This window comes from Rattus norvegicus, chromosome 16, assembly GCF_021556685.1.
Source record: "Rattus norvegicus strain SHRSP/BbbUtx chromosome 16, alternate assembly SHRSP_T2T, whole genome shotgun sequence".
Lineage (NCBI taxonomy): Eukaryota > Metazoa > Chordata > Mammalia > Rodentia > Muridae > Rattus > Rattus norvegicus.
In genome coordinates, this window is record NC_141549.1 from 49,957,304 (window position 1) to 49,977,075 (window position 19,772).

Genomic DNA, 19,772 nt, shown 5'->3' on the forward strand with positions numbered 1-19,772 from the left:
TTATCTAGGCCTAGAATGTGTTCAGCCTCTGAAACCTACTGCAGTATAAGCTCACTCCTTCCTAGTTCTTTCTGAATTCTGAGTGGCTCAAAGTCTTTTCCAAGCTGACTGAATCAATCTGGCTTCTCTCTCTGCCTCTCCTGAATTGTTCTGCTTGACTTTAGACTAACTCAAGCAATCTGTTCTAATCCTTGGCCTCATTCTCATTCTATGACTCATTCTGTATTCACCTGTGTTAAGCTTATTTTCTCCCTACAACCTGTTTCTGTACAACGCTCCTGGTAAAACTGTTCTCTCTCTCTCGGTCTCTCAGAGAGAGAGACCGAGAGAGAGAGAGAGAGAGACCGAGAGAGAGAGAGAGACCGAGAGAGAAAGAGAGAGAGAGAGAGAGAGAGAGAGAGAGAGACCCTATAGAAGCCTTCCTTTCTTCTTTCTATGATTTGTCACTTTGTCACTTTGTCTGCCACTCAATTAAATATCCCTTTCAAAAATATGTGCTTTCTTCAACAAATTAACTTTACCTTCATAGTTTGGGACTAAAGGTGTGTACTATGAGCAAGTATGTATTCCAGACAGAGGGGTTAAATGTGTGTACTAAGGGCCAAGCCACACCACAAATAGAAAGAGTTTTCCTTTTTCCTTTTCTTTTTCTTTCAGTAACTAATAGGGTCACAGTTCCAAGTATGATCAAATATCATGCAATTTGTTGGGAAAGCTATACAGCACTGATGATGGATAACATGGCTACATTTGCAGATGAGAGATTTTCATTTGGACTCTCACACACTTAAGTACAGTACCAGTCCTGTGTAAACTCCATAGTTATTCCTCTGGCTGACAGTCACTTTATATACACTTTTAAGATGGGGTATAATTGAGAACTGAGAAAAGCATTTAATGCCTTGTGTAGACCTTCAACATTGATCCTCAATCAAAAGACCAGCAGTGGAATTCTTTGAGCACAGTTCTGCTTCACAGAGAATGTTAAGGGGTTAACACTGATGCTTTGAATGCATGTGATGATAGCAATGAAAAGAAGCACTCTAATTATATTTTAGTGTAAGGTCATTTTTATTATTTTGCAGTGTGGAAATATTCAACCATCTAGCTAACACAAAAAACACCTCAAGATAAAGAACAATACTGTGAGAATGGTAGAAGTTTTCTGGTTCAGTCAGACTTTACATACCAATCATACTAAAAGTTGATCGTGCTATGTTTTCTAAGTTTTCATAGAATTTAGTGTTTACCTTCATTTACCTTTCCTACTTTATTTACCTTACTTGCATTTTATTTAATCTACCATGTGTACCTGTAATCTTCTAGAACTTCTTTTGCTTAAAGGATGTGGCAAGAAAATATTTCCCTCATCGAAACAAAACACAAATTGATAAGCCTACTTAATTAACATGGGACATTTGAAAGAAAAATAGTTGACATAACGCAAAATAATTATTTATTCTCCAGAATGTAACCAAAGAATGAAAGCTAAGAGAAATTCCAACCTTTTAAAAATTGATTTTGATCATTGTGTTCTGGTGAAAGAATTCAGACAAAGAACATATACTATTTCAATTTTAAATGCTTTCCCACAAACATCGATGGAGATTGGTTCAAACGAGTAAATTTAGAAATGCAAACCTGTCACCACCATTTCTGCTTCCAATTCCTGAAATTTCCATCAAGCTACAGCTTGTTTTTACATTTTATTTGCAAAACACTGCAAACTCATTGAAAATAAAGTCCCATCTGCCCCTGGAAGACAAAAGCTTAGCTGTATTTTTTTTAGCAATTTCTTTTCTCCATTTTATGCTAATTATGCACTTTCCATGCTGATATTGACATGGCTCTGATTAACCTGACATTGACCTCCTTTTCACTCATTGGATTTATTACAATATTTTCTTCGTATGTGCCTTGGATAAAGAAATGTGAGTGAATTACAAAAATGCATGTGCTTTATTGATGGCAGCTAAAAGATGCAGAAAAAGGGACTGGAGTTAGAATTCTAGGAAGGCGCGCGCGTGCGTGTGTGTGTGTGTGTGTGTGTGTGTGTGTGTGTGTGAGAGAGAGAGAGAGAGAGAGAGAGAGAGAGAGAGAGACAAAGAGAGAGAGAGAGAGAATGTGGGTGTGTATGTGTGTATGTTTGTGTGAGTGTGTGTGAGAGTGAGTGTTGTGTGAGTTCATATGAGTGAGTGTGTGTGAGTGTGTGTTAGTCTGTCAGAGACAGAAAGAGATAGAGGGAGAAAGGCAGGAAGAACATGATTTGTGTGGGAGGGATGTGTGAAAATATGAGGAGTTGGAGTGGAGGAAATATGATCGACATATACTATATAAAATATTATTTGAAAAAAATTTGTATCCTAACCTCTCCCTATCCTAACCACAAGCACACACTACAAAATAACAGTTGGCCAATCAGCAACACATTTCCATAAAGGAAGCTAGGAAATATCTATAGGGTTGTGGAAAGACGATATTTCCTTCACATCTTGCTGTATTTATTGCAAATAAAAATTACATTGTGGGCAATATATTGTCCTTGGAAAATACAAATGAAATGTGTAATGAACATTGTAAAATCTTCATGATATTATTGACAGATTTATTAGCTATGAGTACTCAAATACTTTGATTTCAAGGCAATAATACAAAGATAAGAAAAATAACAGATATTATTTTGGGGTTTTGCATTCATATATTGTATATTGTATACATTCTGGCTTTCTGAAAACTGCCAATATCTTGTATTTAGAATGTTACTTTCTGAATTATATATGGAAGGACAAAATATAACTTAGGTACAATATTTGTACTGTAATGTGGTACAAATGTTATCAGGAAAATTGAACAAATTTGTTGCTATGTTTCATAAAACTTTTATTTAGAATACAAAAGAAACATCCTGTAGAATCCAATAAACTTGAATCACTGAGCTTCCATTTCTCTGTAAAGCCATGTGATCAAATATATGGCATTGCATTCTATTGTCTTTTATTGGAGGAGTGAGTTAACCATTATCCTTGTAATCGACTTAATATGTTGTGGTATTTTCTTTCTATATGAAAAGTAATAGGAATATCCAATCCGTAAGATCACCAGAAATGTCTGTACACAAAGGCCGTAATGCTAGGGAACTCACAACAGATTCCTGTTCTCACATTCATCACCGGCATGATCATTATGGCCGTCCACCAGCATTACATGCCAGCTAAAAGAGCCTTCCTTTTAGTATTAAGTAATTTAAGGACAGTATACACATTTACCTTGCAAATCCAATGGATATAATCATCTTTTCTATGTGTAGGTAGTTCAAAAATAATCTAAATTTAATGATACCTAAAAATAAGTTTTTCCTGACTTTGATTAAAAACTATACCAGTGAGTCTGTCTAATCACCTGTATAGACAAAAATCACTTTCAGGATAATGCATTTTTATTGATGTAAAAACTCTTATTTGAGAATATTCCTATGCCCAAGTGGAGTCATCTTAGTTACCTTAAAATATTTCTTCCTTCAAAGGCCTATGAAAACACATAAAATTAGGCTATTTACTATGGAATGAAGTCCTGTTTGTAGTGTCTTCATTTTCTATTAAAAAATGAAAAAATGAATAAAATATGTCCTTTAAAAACTGTCTTATAAGAGATGCAAGCTAAGGATTTGATCAGCACAACTATCTTTCTATTTAGGATAGAAATCTATCAGCAATTTTAGAACATTCCACTTTATACCCAAAGTGATCCTTTTAGCTCCACACAATTTAAAGGAGCAAGAGAGGAAGCTTAATAAAGCAGATGCATTTCTTAGGCTTTGCAAGTTCATTTTACCAGTTAGAAAAATAAACAAACAAAATAATAGCATGAATAATCTACCCAAGTAAGAATAACTTGCCCAGGGCAAGTAATAATATGGTGCATGCTCAATTTGGAGAAACCAGAATATATCTGTAGACAGAACCATTTTGATTGCTTAATATTTATATTTTATATTAGAATTATTTATTTTATGTGTGGTTTTACATGCATATGTTTATCATTCAAATGTTTGGTGTCCACAGAGGTCATGAGAAAACATCAGCTTACTGGAATTGGAGTTCTGAATGTCTGCCAGCCAATATGTCAGTTGTGGGACTTAAACTCAGGTCTTCTGCAAAAGGAATGAGTGTTCTCAACCACTGAGTCATCTCTCCAACACATGTTGGATTGTTGCAAAATGTGAGACTCCCAAACTTTGCTAGTCTTCCTTTCCTGCCTCCATACCTGGCTACAACACAGGCACAATTGAAATTAATATGCAGTTACAAAGACGATTTGAGCCCCTCTGTGCAGACTTGTGAAATGACTCTAATGGGAGAGCTAGCCTCGTGAACTTCATGCTGGAGAATGAACCAAAGCCAGGAGCACATCAGGCGGATGAGATCCACTTTCATTCAGCACTGACTAGGAGTGTTGTGTGTCTTCTTGTTTCATTTTCTGTCTTTGACTTCCTATCAGTAAAAAAGCATGAGGGTCAGAGCAGTAGCATAGGTTTGTTACAGGACTTCATGAGGGCCACATCCAGGAGTTTAAAGCAATACGTGGAACATGGTAGGTGTTCAGGAAGTGTTAGACTATTATAAAGTTGCTTATATATGTCCAAGTTATTCTCTTGGATTTCACAAAGGAATGATGGATATTTCAATGATAGGGATCCATAGACTCACCTATGAGTGAGTACAGAGAAATAGGATAGTTGGCTATCACTGTAAAAAGTACCACAATTAGCTGGGTTTGGTGATATATGTCAGTAATTCCCCACAGGGACAGCAACATGGTGATCTAATGGACTACGTAGACCACTTGGTGTCTTATAATCTAGATTGTTTTTATAGTTAACCCTGCCTAAAACATACACAATAATTATATACATTTGCCAAGAGAAGGAGCTACAGGGGAAGAAAGTGTAGTCTATTTGCATATAGAGATTAGAAGAGGAACAGGGTTCAATATCTCTCCTGGAAAGGTGGCATATTGGACTTAGGCAAGTCAGTCAAGACATTTTCTACATTCGTTCAATTTGCTCGCCTACATACCTTTTCTCAAATGCACCTACTTTTTGGTGAGAATTCATCTTTAATTCACACTATTAAATTGCACCGAAAAGACATTTTTGGTTCTTGTAGTTAGCTTCATGTATCATTTTGGAAACTCGCCGTATTGACTCTTCTGGCAAAAGCTAAGGTTTGAGGCTCATGACATTAAATACTGTTCAGAGAATTCTTTGATGTTTTCAGACACATTGACATCAAGAAGAGAAAGAAAAAAGGAAAGAGGAGATTTTTAAGACAAGCATGATTTGGCTTTTTGGAAATTCTAAGATTTTATTTGAGAATCAAAACTGTCAAGGAAAAACTTGAAATTTAAGACATAAAAGATGTTTCTAATACATCTGTGTGCTTCAAATGATACTGATTAGATATTCTACAAATACATGTATTTTCCGTTAAAACCAGTTATACAGTAGAGAAAGTAAGAGCCATCCAGTTCAGAAATCTTGGAAGAATCACTCACTTATAAAACATTTTCCAAGCAGCCCATACTTAAGAGTTCTAATTTAAAAAGCTAACATTTAAGAGTTTTCTACCTTGTAACAGAGAGCAGGTTTATGCAGGTCCTGGGCAGTGCCCCTGTGTTGTGGTTTACAAGCAAAACGTTTTAAGAAAGAAGAGAATTCCTTTTGAACATCCTTTCGAATAGGGCAGAATTTACAAGGAATAATCGACAAGGGGATTACAAGACTTCTTGATTCATGTGATGAAGTTTCTACTTTGTTTCCTTTTTGCTCATTATTTCATTGTCCACTTAATTTACTAATATAAACCACCCGGAGGAATTAAAAAATTCAATTTTGTCTGTGTGGTGGGTCTTTTAGCATTGGCAAAATGCAACGAAATAGAAAGTTATTCCCAATCAGTGAAAAATGTTTGAAGAGTCAAGGCTAGAGAGAGAGCTAGGTAAGGATATAATCAGACCTAAGGTTTGGAGCAGTAGTTGTAAGTTTGCAGACTGTTTCCAGTGTTTTGAAGAAAACAGAGCATATAGTTTACTTATAATAGAGGAGAAAGGTTAGAAAGTGGGACGGCGTTAGAGAGCCCTATGCACTTTTATGTTTGGCTCATTTAACTTAAACAATAATGCATACTTTACCATTAGGATGATTTCGAGTAAATTTTTTATTTAATTAAAAGTTCATCCATGTTAAAGATTGAACTGCTAAATTTCAAAAGTCAAATCCCCCTGGCTAAATTTACTCTTTTCTTCATGCACTGAAAACCATTTTAATGCAACCTCTAAAAATTGCTGTTACCTATAGAGTGAATGTGGTTCAAGGCCAGCAAGCCACAGCTCTGCTATTGAAGGCTAGCAGCTCACACGTAGAATTAATGTGAGGTGCTCAAAGTCAGAGCTGAATTTCTCTATGTCTTCCTTAAAAGCAGCCCTCCTTAGCACTCATCTAGAAACGAGTTTAGGGTACTTCTCTTACCAACAAACATTTGAGATTTTCTGTTCACAAAAATATTGCCAATATTCATATTCATTTTTATTGAAAATAGGTTCTTCTCTCATACAACTTTCCCTAACTCCCTTCCTCCCAGCTTTCACCCAACATCCCTTTTCCCCCAGATTCATTCTCTCTTTATTTGCCTTCAGAAAAAAAACCAGGTCTCTATGACACGACAACTAATCACAGCAAAACAAGGTCTGAGAAAGTACCGTATATTGAGGCTGGACTAAGAAACCCAACAGGAGATCAAGGAGTCCTAAGAACAGGCAAAAGGGTCAGTCACACCTGCTTCAACTGCTACGATTCCCACCCAAACACCAAGCTAATTGCTATGATAAATATGCTGAGGGCCTGGTGCAGAACCATGCAAGCCCCCATGCTTGGGACTTCAGTCTCTGTGAACTCGCGTGAGCCCTGTGTAGTTGATTCCATGGGCCACACTCTCCATATTCCTTCTGATTCAGTTTGTCTTCCCTTTCTCCTCTCCTGCTAGAGCTCCAAGGGGAGAGACCGGATGGAGAACTCCGATTTAGATGCTCTCTCTGCATAATGTCTGGTGTGGGTCTCTCTGCACCTGCTCACATCTGCTGCCAGAGAATGCCTGTCTGATTATGAAAGAACAAGGTGTAGACCATTGAGTACAGCAGAATATCTTTAGGAATCATTTCATTGGTTCTATCCTAGTCTCTGGCTTTTCCAGTCTCTGACTCATAGCCATCCAGACTATATAGGGCATGAGCTCCTTCTCCTAGCATGGACATCAGGTTAAATGCAACATTAGTTGTCAAAGATGCTAGAACATAGGGGTAGGCTCCATGCAGGTACCAGATCTACCTCTCTATGTTCAAGTAGATGTCTAGATGGTGTTCTAGTCAATTGGGCCCTACTGTCAGTCTTCAGAACCAGACACTGTCTTTTTTTTTTAATCTTTTAGTGGATATTTTCATCAACCCCCAGTGAACGTGATTGTTGGGGGGAGGGCGGCAATGGGGGGAGGATGGGGATGGGAACACCCATAGAGAAGGGGAGTTGGAGGGGTTAGGGGATGTTTGCCTGGAAACCAGGAAAGGTAATAACAATTGAAATGTAAGTAAGAAATACTCAATTTAATAAAGATGGAGAAAGAATGTGACTGGTATAAATAATAAACAAACACAAAGCCATAGGAGAGACAAGCATTGAGGAAAAAGTTTGTGAACTCTACAAATTTATCACCAAATAATTCCTGGTTTGTAAATTATATTCGCCTGTAGATTTTAATGTTTACCACATAAAATCACCTTTGTTTAATAAAATAGTTGCCTTTGTGTAGTTCTAAAAAACAATATTTAATTTTTGCATTTGCTTGTTTAGTTGGTTTTGTTTTCTGTCTAAAGGGTCTCATGTGTTCAAGGATGCCACTGACGTCCCTATGTAGGAATGATTTTGGAAGTCACTATTGAAAATAGAGTCCTGTAGAAGGCTAAAGTCTTCTAACTATAATCAGGAAAGTAATTGGCTTATGAACCAAAAGCCAAATTTCTTTAAGTTGTTTGCACAATGACTCAAAATTTTGATTGATATTTCAAATATTAAAATGTGAGTGGTTAGCCATCATTCCTAGTATATACATACTGTTTCTACTCTTCAAAAGTAAAGCCAGTGAAGTTATAGAATTTGCTGACTGTTCCAAAGAAGATAGCTCAAGAATGTACTGTCTTCCTGCATAATATTATACACCTACCCAACACACCAACCTTGATATGTGATAATATAGTGTAGATATATGGAAATGTTACTTTATATTCAAAGCATTTTGCATATACATATATAAAACAGGCTACATTTTATCTAACCTATTTATTTTTAATTCCTTTCTATGGTTCCGTCCAAGTAATAGTTTTGCCATGTAGAATCAAAACAATAAATTCTGCATAATTACTTGCAAATTATATTTTCCACATTCTAACAACATTAATAGCCATGCATACATATAACACAGGGCAAACGTTGTTATTTTCATCAAGTTTCAAAGTCAAGATTGTGCTTTGTCTCTGGAGGTTTGATGTCTTTGGATTGAATTCACACTTGTCTCCCGTATTATAAAGCATTTTCAAGGAGATGAGAACAACTGTGACTTGCTATTGTCACACTGTCGTCTCAGTGCTGATAGGTTAATATGACTACTTCTGTAGCTTGACTTGGAGCATTAGTCCAACCAAGTGAAAATGACATTTCTCAAAGACTACATTTATTTATCTGTATTTATACCTCAGCCAGGTTGAAAATAAAATTAGAATTGTTTGAATGATGTTAATTGTTGAAGATAAAAAAGACTTCACATATTAATGCTTAAGAATACTTTTCAGTACACTGCAAGTCAAACTTCCATGAATGTTTCTTTGTTGAACTTGCTTTAGAAACAAGAGAAACCTTTGATTCCTGGAGTACTTGCAGTGGTTCAAATGTGCCCTCATGAAGCATCCTTAAAAGGATTTAAAACAAATATCTTCCCAGGTGACAGGCCACTAATTTTTACATATTTTCCTCTGTCCCAAGGATTTGGGCTTAACGTGTACTCACATCCATAAAACTCTAATATTATAAAAGAGGTATTCGTGTTTCTTACTAGGAATTGAAGTATTTATTGTAGAAATGTGTAACTGAACAAATATACTATTATGTTTCTGATGGTCATAAATATCATTCTTTAATTTCCTATATCATGCTAAAAGGTATGGTCCTAAATATTATCTCTAAATATTTAGTTACCTCAATCCATTTTAGATTGATCCTCTTAAAATGAGCTAGTTTTATTGACTGCTAGGTGTACAGTTACCATATTTTGTGCATGAGAAAAGGAAAGTTTTAGAACATCAAGGCAATGTGCCACCAAAAACTGTTCCCTGAAACACAAGTGAAACACATATCATAATCACATTATTATATGGCTTGCATATCATAATCACATTGATATATGGCTTTCATTTACCTTGGGAAAGGGATCCTCTACTTCTCTATCCTGTATTTCATTATGATCTATTTACAATAAAATTATTCCAATACCTTGATTCCATTTCCTCCTTCCAATGTAATTGAGAATATTTCCATAACTGTCTCTTCAACAGTAGTTTTCTCTGAGCTCCAGTAGGTTTCATCTTAGTTTATTTGGGCTACTTTACAAAGTACAGCAGACTAGATGGCTTAAATAAAAACCATCTCGTTCCCTGGAAACTCTTGACAAAGGCGTGCCTAGAGCTTGCAGATGGTTATGTTTTCAGTGTATGTCCACAGGGACATACATTGAAAGGGGAATTTAAGGGAAGACAAAAAGGGAAATCAGTAAGAATATGAGAAAGGGGAGAGAATGTGTTCTGTTCTTATAAAGCTTCAAGTTCCAACATGACATCGTGAGGCATCATTTTCCTGTTTAATTGGCTACCAATAGCCTCATCTCTGAATGTCATCATGTTAAGTTATCATCACTTTGAATATCAGAGTCTACCAGACTTAGTAGTATGCAGTTCAGAACATAGCATTATCAGTTTCTCTAGAATCAGTATAAACTCTGTATGTAATTAGTTAATGATATTGCACTGCTGGGAACGTTATTTCATATGACTTGTCAATTCTTACATCCATTCATTAACTTAATAGGATTAAATTTCCATCAGTTAATGAGAGTCTGGTTGTTACCACCATGGGATCCCATCTAATACAGGCTTGAAGTGCCTTAATCTCAAAGAGTGATCTATGTGGTCACTGAAGATGACATCGCAAGTGAAAGTTGACATAGCACCAATTTACTCATCCTTATTAACTGAAAATCAAGTCTGTATATGACTCTTGAATTCCATCCTCTTTTTTCATCATTGAACTTATTTTTCTTTGTCATTTATTTATATAACAAATATAATAATTACACTTGTGATCATAGTATATATATAGTATATATACATGTGTATAGAACAAAAACCTACATTTCTTAGGGGCCAGCATCCATTAAGTGAGAAATTAATATGTACACAGTTATAAAACAATAGGATTTTAAATTTTCAGTTAAAAATGTGTTTTACCCAGTTTGCAAAATCAGTATTTTTCATATTTTTTTACTTAAAAAATATTTGTCCATGTGTTCTGATTTTAAGTACTCAATAGTTTCTTTGTATATCAATGAGTGACCGAATGATTGATTTTGTTGTTATTTTTAGATGGTAAAATACCATGTAGTCTATATTTTTGAATCTGGTAAGATAAAATAAATTCTGGGTAGGATAAGTTTTTCAATGATATATTTTGAAAATTATTATTAAGCAACAGGGGGATACTTTACTTAAATATGAGTAAGAAAAGACTTATGAGAATTTTACCACTATAATGAATCCTAAAGACCCAAACCAGAAGACTTCATCCTTTATGAAATGTTTGATGCCTTAAGTTTAGTAACTTTTGGAATAAAATATACAAAGTCTTTGATGTTCTTGGAAGGTAGACCATTGTAGACATTTTTAGATGATAACAAATGATTTTACTTCAAGAGTCTCTCTTCTGTTTTTTTTTCCTCAAGACATTTTGACATCTTTTGCCATGGTGTTGTACAGGATGAATTTTTAAAAATGATATTTGTGCTATATACTTTCTTATTGTTTTCTGGGAAATAGTGCTGAACATTAGGAGAAATATCTCTTGTTGGCTTCTGTAGCTACTTTTAAATTCATTGAGGTTACTCATTTATTGAAGTATGCACCGTTTTGGTTTTCCAAAAAATGAAAAGAACATACACATATACAAAACAATCTATGGAGATGATAGAATCAAGTCTGTTGTACCGCTAACCCGAATGTGAGAACGAAATATAAATAGCAAGGGGTTGGGTGACAATGTTAAAGATTAAGTGCATGAGTTGTTCAAGCTCAGACAGTCAGTAAAATGTTGAAGAAATTTGAATACATATTGGGCTATCTGACTCGCAGCAAAAAGTGGTCATCTTAGTGATGTGATGTAATGACGAGCATGGAAGATGCTAAGAATCCTGTCCTGGAAAAGGAGATAATGCAATGCAGAACATGCTAATCCAGAGAGAAGATGAACTTAGAGGAGGTGGAAGACAGATTGGAACATGGAGCAAACTTACCTGGGAACTTTTTGCGTTTTCTTAGCCCAGTGTGTCATCTCCATAATGATCTTTGTATGATATTATATCTCCAAACTACCACTAAGCAATTACATGGGGTTATAACATGAAGAATACAACAACCAATTCTACCAATGCTTAATAACTCATATGTAGAAGACACTGACAAAAATAAATGAATTTGGAAGATTTCTGGCTTCAAATGCCTATTTATTCCTTTAAATTTCTATACAAAGTAAATGCCCAATTATGAATTTGCTTGCCTATGTATTTAGGGAGATAATTTAATTCTTTATTAATGTACTAAATATTTTCCATATTTTAAGGTAACTAGTATTAAAATAAAATAGAGATTAACTTAAAGATTAAGTCAGGAAGATGTCTAAAATGAACACTGCATAATTTATTGTCAAACCTCCATTACCTAGTGCAATGGTTGGCAAATATTTTGGCTTCAGTAAATGTTTGCTGAACTGAATTAAGAGTACTAAACTGACATTTCTTATTTTAGTTTTCAAAATGTAAACCAGAGGCCCCCAACTACTTAAGATGTATAGCCTAATACCCCATTACCATTGAGCAATTTACATTTTAACTGCCCAGATAATTGATGCTGTGATGTTGCCTAAGGATTCCCTATTCCCATCACCGCAGGAAGTTTCTATATTTTCTGACCTCCCTGTCTTTAAGAAATAAAGTGACAGAGAATACAACAAAGTTATGAATGTTATTTAGTTCATACAAACAGTTCTTTCAATGCATCAAATTTCCAAGCTGCATCAAATGACCGACAGTGACTCTACTAGTAGTTAATGGAGTTAGAGCTGATAATGGAGTATTCACAAAGCAAAGCAAGCATCTTCCAACCAAGCTGTTTTGGAAAATCCTGCATGCCTGACCTCATCCGCCTTATGGTACTCTCCACTCTTTCTTTTCATTTTTTTAAATCTGCGGCAATTACAGCCAGATTTTCCAGACCAATCAATATTTGTCACTTTGAGAGACCTCTTCCTGGATTGTAAGAGCACAGGCTGACTGCCATGGCCAATTGCTGGCACTTCACACTGCTGCTCCGTCGTATTTGAATGTGTGCTGCATGGCGAGTTTTGTTACTGTGTCTGCTAACAATCCTTGTTCAGCACACTCCAGTATGCTTGCTGGGATGGAATGATGTCCTCTTCAGCTCAAGTACACTGAATGCAGTGCTTCTGTGCTGTAGTACATACACCAGGACTATAAGAGGAGCTCGTTGATGAAGAAGGAGTAACCTTCTGGTTTGTCATTTACAGCATAATGTACTTACATATGACCCCATTTTCTTCAGTGCAATTAGCTCCATCAGCTATCTTTGGCACACTTTTAATTGATATCTGTGACTACCACAGAGCTAGGATATCCACTTGAGATTAGAAATATAAAAAAGAAGTTGAGGATATATAATTTACAATAGACTTTTCTTAATAGGAGTAGCTACGTGGTAGAATGAATCAAGCTGTATATCCTTTGTGGAAGATTTTTCAGAAGAAGTTTTGGCTTATCATACAGTTATCAGTTAGAAATCATCTTTGGGGCTATCCAAACAAAGAGTTCCAGGATCTCTTATTTATTTCACCCCTATCTTACAATCATGGAAATAGAATGACATCTTGATTTATTTTTTGAAATTAAAAAAAAGTCTCATCATATAAAATTTAAGTGTGGGGGTTGGGGATTTGGCTCAGTGGTAGAGCGCTTGCCTAGCAAGTCCAAGGCCCTGGGTTCGGTCCCCAGCTCCGAAAAAAAAAAGAGAAAAAAAAATTAAGTATGGTCTAGATGTCATGCCATCAAAACATGTCCCACTAGTCAAGGGATAGCAATGTCACTTGTATATAATCTTTTTTTCTAATTGAAGATGAAGTATAAAAATATTGAAAGTAGATATGAATTAACTATTCACACTGTCAGTGTATTTATATCTCTACAATTATACGTAGAGTTATAAAGTAACAGAATTATTTATTTGTGATCATGACCTATTATTATCAATTTTTCTTTTATTTATGAATATATGATGATGTTAAATGTAATAGCAATTAAGTATTTCATTGACTGATAGCAATGTATGATGTTTCAAAATTAAAATAGTGTTGTGTTTTAACATGCTTGAGAGTGAAGGAAAAATGTCCTGTAAAAACACTTATTTGATATCTGTGATACTTCAGCTTCTATTGAGGAACTCACATCCTAGATAATATTACTTTATATAACAAGGTTATTCTGCATAATTTTCTTATCAAGTTGTTAAATTGGTTGCCTGAGTTTCTTCAGGCAAAGTTAGTGGTTAATCAGACCACTATATTTGAAACAATATAAAGTGGCATTTATGTCATCAAATCATATCGCATCCCTAATTAAGAATATAAATGGTTAGAAGTGAGAAGTTACTATTTTCAGTTGTACGGTTACATGCTTCATGCAATATGCACATTTTTAGGTTCAATAAAAGAAAATTTGATTCATTTTTTAATAAAATACATCATATACTGAAAGTTTATATTTGTGATTTGGGCAAAAATAGATGCAGAAGATATGACTGCATTAAGTCATTAAATAAATTACTATAGTTAAATCGCTTCATACTTGAGAATCTATGGACAGAAATATTTGTAATGAGAAACAAACCTGGAGATGGTGGTACAGGCCTGCAATTCCAAATATACTGGAAACTGAGACAAGAGTATTCTAAGTCCGACACTTGCCTGTGCTACAGACTAAGTCAAGAACAGTCTGGGCTAGTAAATTGAATCTTGTGCTAAGAGAGGGGCAGAGACAGAGAAGCAGTGACAGAGAAACAAAGACAGAAGACAGACAGACAGAGGCGTCATATATAGGTCAGTGAAGACATTTTTGCTTAGTATGAATGAGGTGCTATGTTGCACATGCAGCATCACAGAACACAGAACAGTGACATACCATGTTCTAAAACATTAATTACTTTAAGAAGCACTATAGATGTGCCAGAGGTGCAGCTGAAGTTCTATAAAATTCTCTAAACTCTGATATGAACAATGATGTAACAATAACTGTCAAGTATTATTAAGTTTTAAGAATATCTTTACTATTAACTCAGAACTAAATATGTACTATGAGAAATGTCTGGAAATAATGACTTAGGGGCAGCAAGAGAGATCAGCATACAAAGACTCTTCTTACTCAAGTCTGAGACCTAATTTCCAGCTTCAAATTAGGGTGGAAGAAGATAAACAACTCTGTAAATTGTCTTCAGAGTTCTATAACCACAAACACACACACACACACACACACACACACACACACACACACACACACACACACGTATGCATCATGCAATATGAACACACAGAGACACAATAATAAATACTTTAGGGAATAAATGATAATTCATTAAACAATTTGAAATTCTCCTTTTGATCCTTAAAAACTAAATATACGTAATCTGTTGCTGCCATTGTGACTGTACAGTCAGAAGTGCAGGTTTCTTATACAAAGTTGCTTATAGTGAGGTCCCGAGATATCTTCACAAGCTGTCGTGATCCTCCTGATAGCACTAAGACAAAAAAGGAAAGAAATTCATAGCCCTTCACTTTAAAGACAGACACAGAAACATCACATGTAATTCTCTGTAGTTCCTACTGGCTAAGAATTGACTGTATGCCTATGGTTAACTTTAATGCAGACTTGAAAATGCAACTTTCAATGGCCAAGTACCAAACTACAGCTCTAAAATTTTATCTTTTCAAAGAGCAAGAAGAAGAGGAACAAGAATGAGGGTATACTTGGGAAGAAATGGTATTTTTCAATGTAAAACACATAATTAATAACATTCAGAAATCTTGGAATATGTACCTTGGGAACAACTCCTGGGATAATTCTCTATTTCTGGACTTAGACTTCTCCAATCTCTATAGAATATATTTCATTAGTTCCATTCTGCTTGGGTAAGTCTTGCTCAGATTTTTAATTTGCCCTAGAAAACTTTCATGAATTCCCAAGTATGACTTAGGTCATCATAACTTTAGCATATCCTGCATGCAATAATGATTTTTGTTTTTTGTGTTTCTGCAACAAAGCCTAAAATGTTGTATGTTATTTTTCTTCTTGTTTTTTTTAAATGAATGAATGAGTTGCATGAATTTACTCTTCATTTTCAGTGACTATACAGTTAGGTCTAGTGTGGTCCAAGGCAGGGAAATATACCTGCCACAGTCTTGGTTTCAGAACTATCAGCTCTCTTCCCCTCATGAGTGACCATGTTTTGCTATTGATCCTTGCAATAGGAGTGCCACACACTCTAACAGAATGATCCGGGAAATGAAACCAAATCAGGGAGTTTATATTTTTATAAACGTCAAAAATATTACTAAGTATAGAGCTCATAACAAAAGCTAACTTTAACTTTTGCATATTATCATGTAAAAGGGGCACAAACACATATCAAAATTCCAATGTTGGGAAAGCAACACAGTGTTTAACGTAGAATATTTGGTAGAACATTCTCTGACATAGAAATCTTCTTTCTAATCTAGCCAGTTATGACAACTGGCAAGAGTTGGGACTAGGGGTCCCTTGTTAAATGTGCCTCCTATGCCTGACAACCTATTATTTTTACTGGATTTAAACGATTAAAATGTAAAATTCAACCTCATATTTTTCTTCATTTTTAATTCTTTTATTTCTTGAGATTATAATTACATCACTTTTCTTTCTGTCCTCTCCCAACACTTCCTTATACTCATCCTTACTTTCTTTCAAATTCATAGCCTCTATTTTTCTTTGTTGTTATAAACATATATTTATATGTTTACACATATACCTTCCTAAATACACACTGCTCGGGCTGTATTGTGTTACCTGTGTGTGTATTTCTAGGGTTGAATAATTGGTATTGGATCACCAGTTGGTATGTTTTCCCTGGTAGACAATATTTATCCTGCGGTCTACATTCCTTAGTCCCTTTGCTTTGTGAGGACTGGTCATTTGGGGCTTTCTTCTGTCTACACTGGGATCTTTATTATGTCCCCTTGTCCAGCTCATGTTTGCGGGTAATGTTGATGAGAGTGTACGGTTGTAGCTTCTGGGACCCACCATCTCCTATTAGCTATGATCTTTCGCCTCCCTCCTGCACAAGGATCCCAGAACCGCCTGTGCAGGAGTTGCTTTTGAGATGTATTCTTTGGGACTGGGCTCCACAACTCTGCATTTTGCTTGGTTGTAGTTTTCTGTAATGCTCTCTGTTGCAAAGATAAGTTTCTTTAATGAGGAGGTGGGAAATACATTTATATGTGCACATAAGAGCAAATGTTTGGAATGTAGTTAGAAATCATGCTGTTTTAGTAAAGAGGCTCTTGTGCATTCTAATACTCTTATACATTTCTTATTTCTTTGATAATTTTATACAACATAGATTGCTCACTCTCAACAACCATTCATCGCCAGAGTTCTCCTCATATATTCTTTCTTCCGTTCCTCCAACCCACTTTAGATTGTGCTCCTTTTTCTTTATTTTAGGTGAGACTATCTTTCAGGAGATGTTCCAGTCCTCTAGTTCTTACAATCTTTCTGTGTTTGCCTGGGATGTTTTCTGACCCTGAAGTGCAGTTGTTGTGCTGTAAATGTAGTAGGTAGAAGCAAGTAACTCATAGCTAGTTGATTTCTGAACTTGGAACAGCTGTGGTTTCTGTAGTGGTCTCCCTTTCCTGCGCAAAGAAGCTTTTTTAAAAATTATTTCTTTTCTTTTTACTATTTACACACATTACATCCCAATTGCGGTTTCCCTTATACCCACTAATTCAAACCAGCCCCTACTCAGCAACCTCCCCTTACCCTAAATACATTGTCCTGTTTCCCATTAGCGGGAAGGAGGGAGGGGAAGGGGAGGGAAACAGAGAGGGGATGGGGAGGAAGAGAGGGAAAATAAAGAAAAGAAAAAGACAAAAGAACAGTTCTACTAGGGATTTCAACGAACATGGAATCACAAATTACAATAAGGCTAGACACAACCTCTCATACCAAGGCTGGTTGAGGCAACTCAGTAGGATGTTAAGGATGTCAAGCGCAAGCAAAAGCTTCAGAGACACGCACAACTCCCTCTGTTCAGAATCTCATAAGAACACCAAGCTACATAATCATAACATATATGCACAGTACATAATGCAAACCCATATAGGATCAGGATGATGCTTCTATTTCTGAGAGCCCCTAAGAATCATGAGTAGTTGATTCTGTGGGTTGTGTTCTTATGGTGTTCTGAACCCCTTTGGTTCTTATAAGCCTCCCCATTCTATGGGGTTCCCCTGGCTTCTCCTAGATTTGGCCAAGGGGCTCTGATCCCACCAGTTGCTGGATGAAGTTTCTTTGATGACTATTATGCTAAGTTCTGGTCTATGAATATAACAGAGTATCATTAAGAAAATTTCACTGTTTTTTGTTTGGTTGGTTGGGGTTTTTTTGTTTCATTTCGTTTTGTTTTGTTTTGCTTTATTTTGTTTTGTTTTGTTGTTTTACCAGTCATACGTGGTTTTATCCTGGATTTCTGGGTTGCCCAGGCCCTGGTTCCTGACCTTTCACACAATGTGTAATGTGACCCTCAAGTTGGCCCAGTCATTGATTGGCTTCTCCCACAGTTCTGCACCTGTATTTTTCCATCACATCTTAACAATAGAAACATAATGCAGATCAAAGATTATGTGTTTGGGTAAATATCTCAGACTCCCTATGGGGAATGTCGCAAGGCTACAGATGGACAGTTCTGGATCTGAATTCCCTTACTAGGAGACTTCTTTAGGGACACTCTTGTAGGTTTCAAGGAGTTTCCATAGCACTAGGTTTCTGTATCAACCCCAAAATGCCTCCCAAATTTAGTAGTCTTTCCCATTATCCCCCCTCCAATCCACCTGAAAAATCTATTATATTTCCCTTCCTAGAGAGAATCCTAGGAAGGATTCCTGTGTAGATTCTCTTCTCATCTCACCTTTTACAAAAGCCATTTTGGATGGGGGATAAGAGCTAAACTTATTTGTTGGTATAATAATAAGTAATTAGAATGCAATTGGAAATTCTACTGGTTTAGGATACAGACAGTATTAAGTTCTTTACAGACTCTCCAACAATGGCTATAGCCACATATTTCTATTGCCATAATCAGACTAAACAAATTGAGAAAAATCTTGTAAACGTAACCAATGAAAATTGTCCAGTTTTATTTGGTATAAAAACTAAATGGTTGCATTCATTTTTAATGGATTCATGAGTATAAAATGTTAAAATTTATGTTTCAAAATAATCTATATGATTTAACTATACTTTATCATACGTTTGTAAAAGAACAAATTTATAAAAAAATCCAATGATTGTCTGTTTGATTTTAAAAGCTGCTCTACCTCAGAAACTGCCTTCTGAAAACATTTCATCCATAATACACATGATAACATAATAATTCAGTACAAGTAATGCTTTGAATAATTGATGTATTAAATTGAGCTGATAAATTCTGGTTCAATCCAAAATTTACAATTCATTCGACTACACTCTTGTTTTGAAATACCCATGTCTTGATTGTAAGAATCAAACAATTTAGAAAAAAAGAACTTCAAGAAAAAAAATCAAGTCTCTAGTCTGTAATTTTTTATATTTAACAGAAACCAATTATTTTTGTAGGGAAAATGAAAGCAATATGGTAGCACTGCTTTAAATCTAGATCTGAAGTGATTTTTCTCTATAAAAACATCTTACCTAAAAAAAGAGTGAGAGAAATCAAGTAGATTAGATTAAAATCTGAAGTGTTAAATGATTAGCCGATAGGCCATGGGAAAGCATCAGGAGCCAGCCTTGCTGCTTTCTGGGACAGAGGCACAATCAGATGAAAAGAAAATGGGAAAATGTACATTAGGTACCCGGTTTAAAAAAAAATAAGGCTGTCTGCAATCAGTTACAGTTGACTGCACCAAAAATTAGTTTCTAGGGATCAAAGGAAACGAACGGCTGACCAGGGCAACCAAAATATCCCACAGTGTGTTAAATATTTATTACTGAGCCACTCTGCCCAAAACAATTTGAATCCTGGCACATTTCCACTAAAATAGCTCATCAGTAATT

At 35.5% G+C, this 19,772-nt stretch overlaps 1 protein-coding gene and 1 long non-coding RNA gene across 1 annotated transcript in view; one reads left to right on the top strand and one right to left on the bottom strand.

Moving 5' to 3' along the window:
• The window catches only part of Erich1 (glutamate-rich 1), a gene marked incomplete at its 5' end in the record, with an annotated part of 52,793,804 nt that overhangs the window by 19,086,744 nt on the left and 33,687,288 nt on the right, over positions 1–19,772 (top strand).
• LOC120097405 (uncharacterized) overlaps positions 15,039–19,772 on the bottom strand; it is a 70,285-nt gene continuing 65,551 nt past the window's right edge. Inside the window, exon 4 of the long non-coding RNA XR_015639889.1 lies at positions 15,039–15,225. This is a non-coding gene — a long non-coding RNA (uncharacterized LOC120097405). The remainder of the gene's footprint in view (positions 15,226–19,772) is intronic.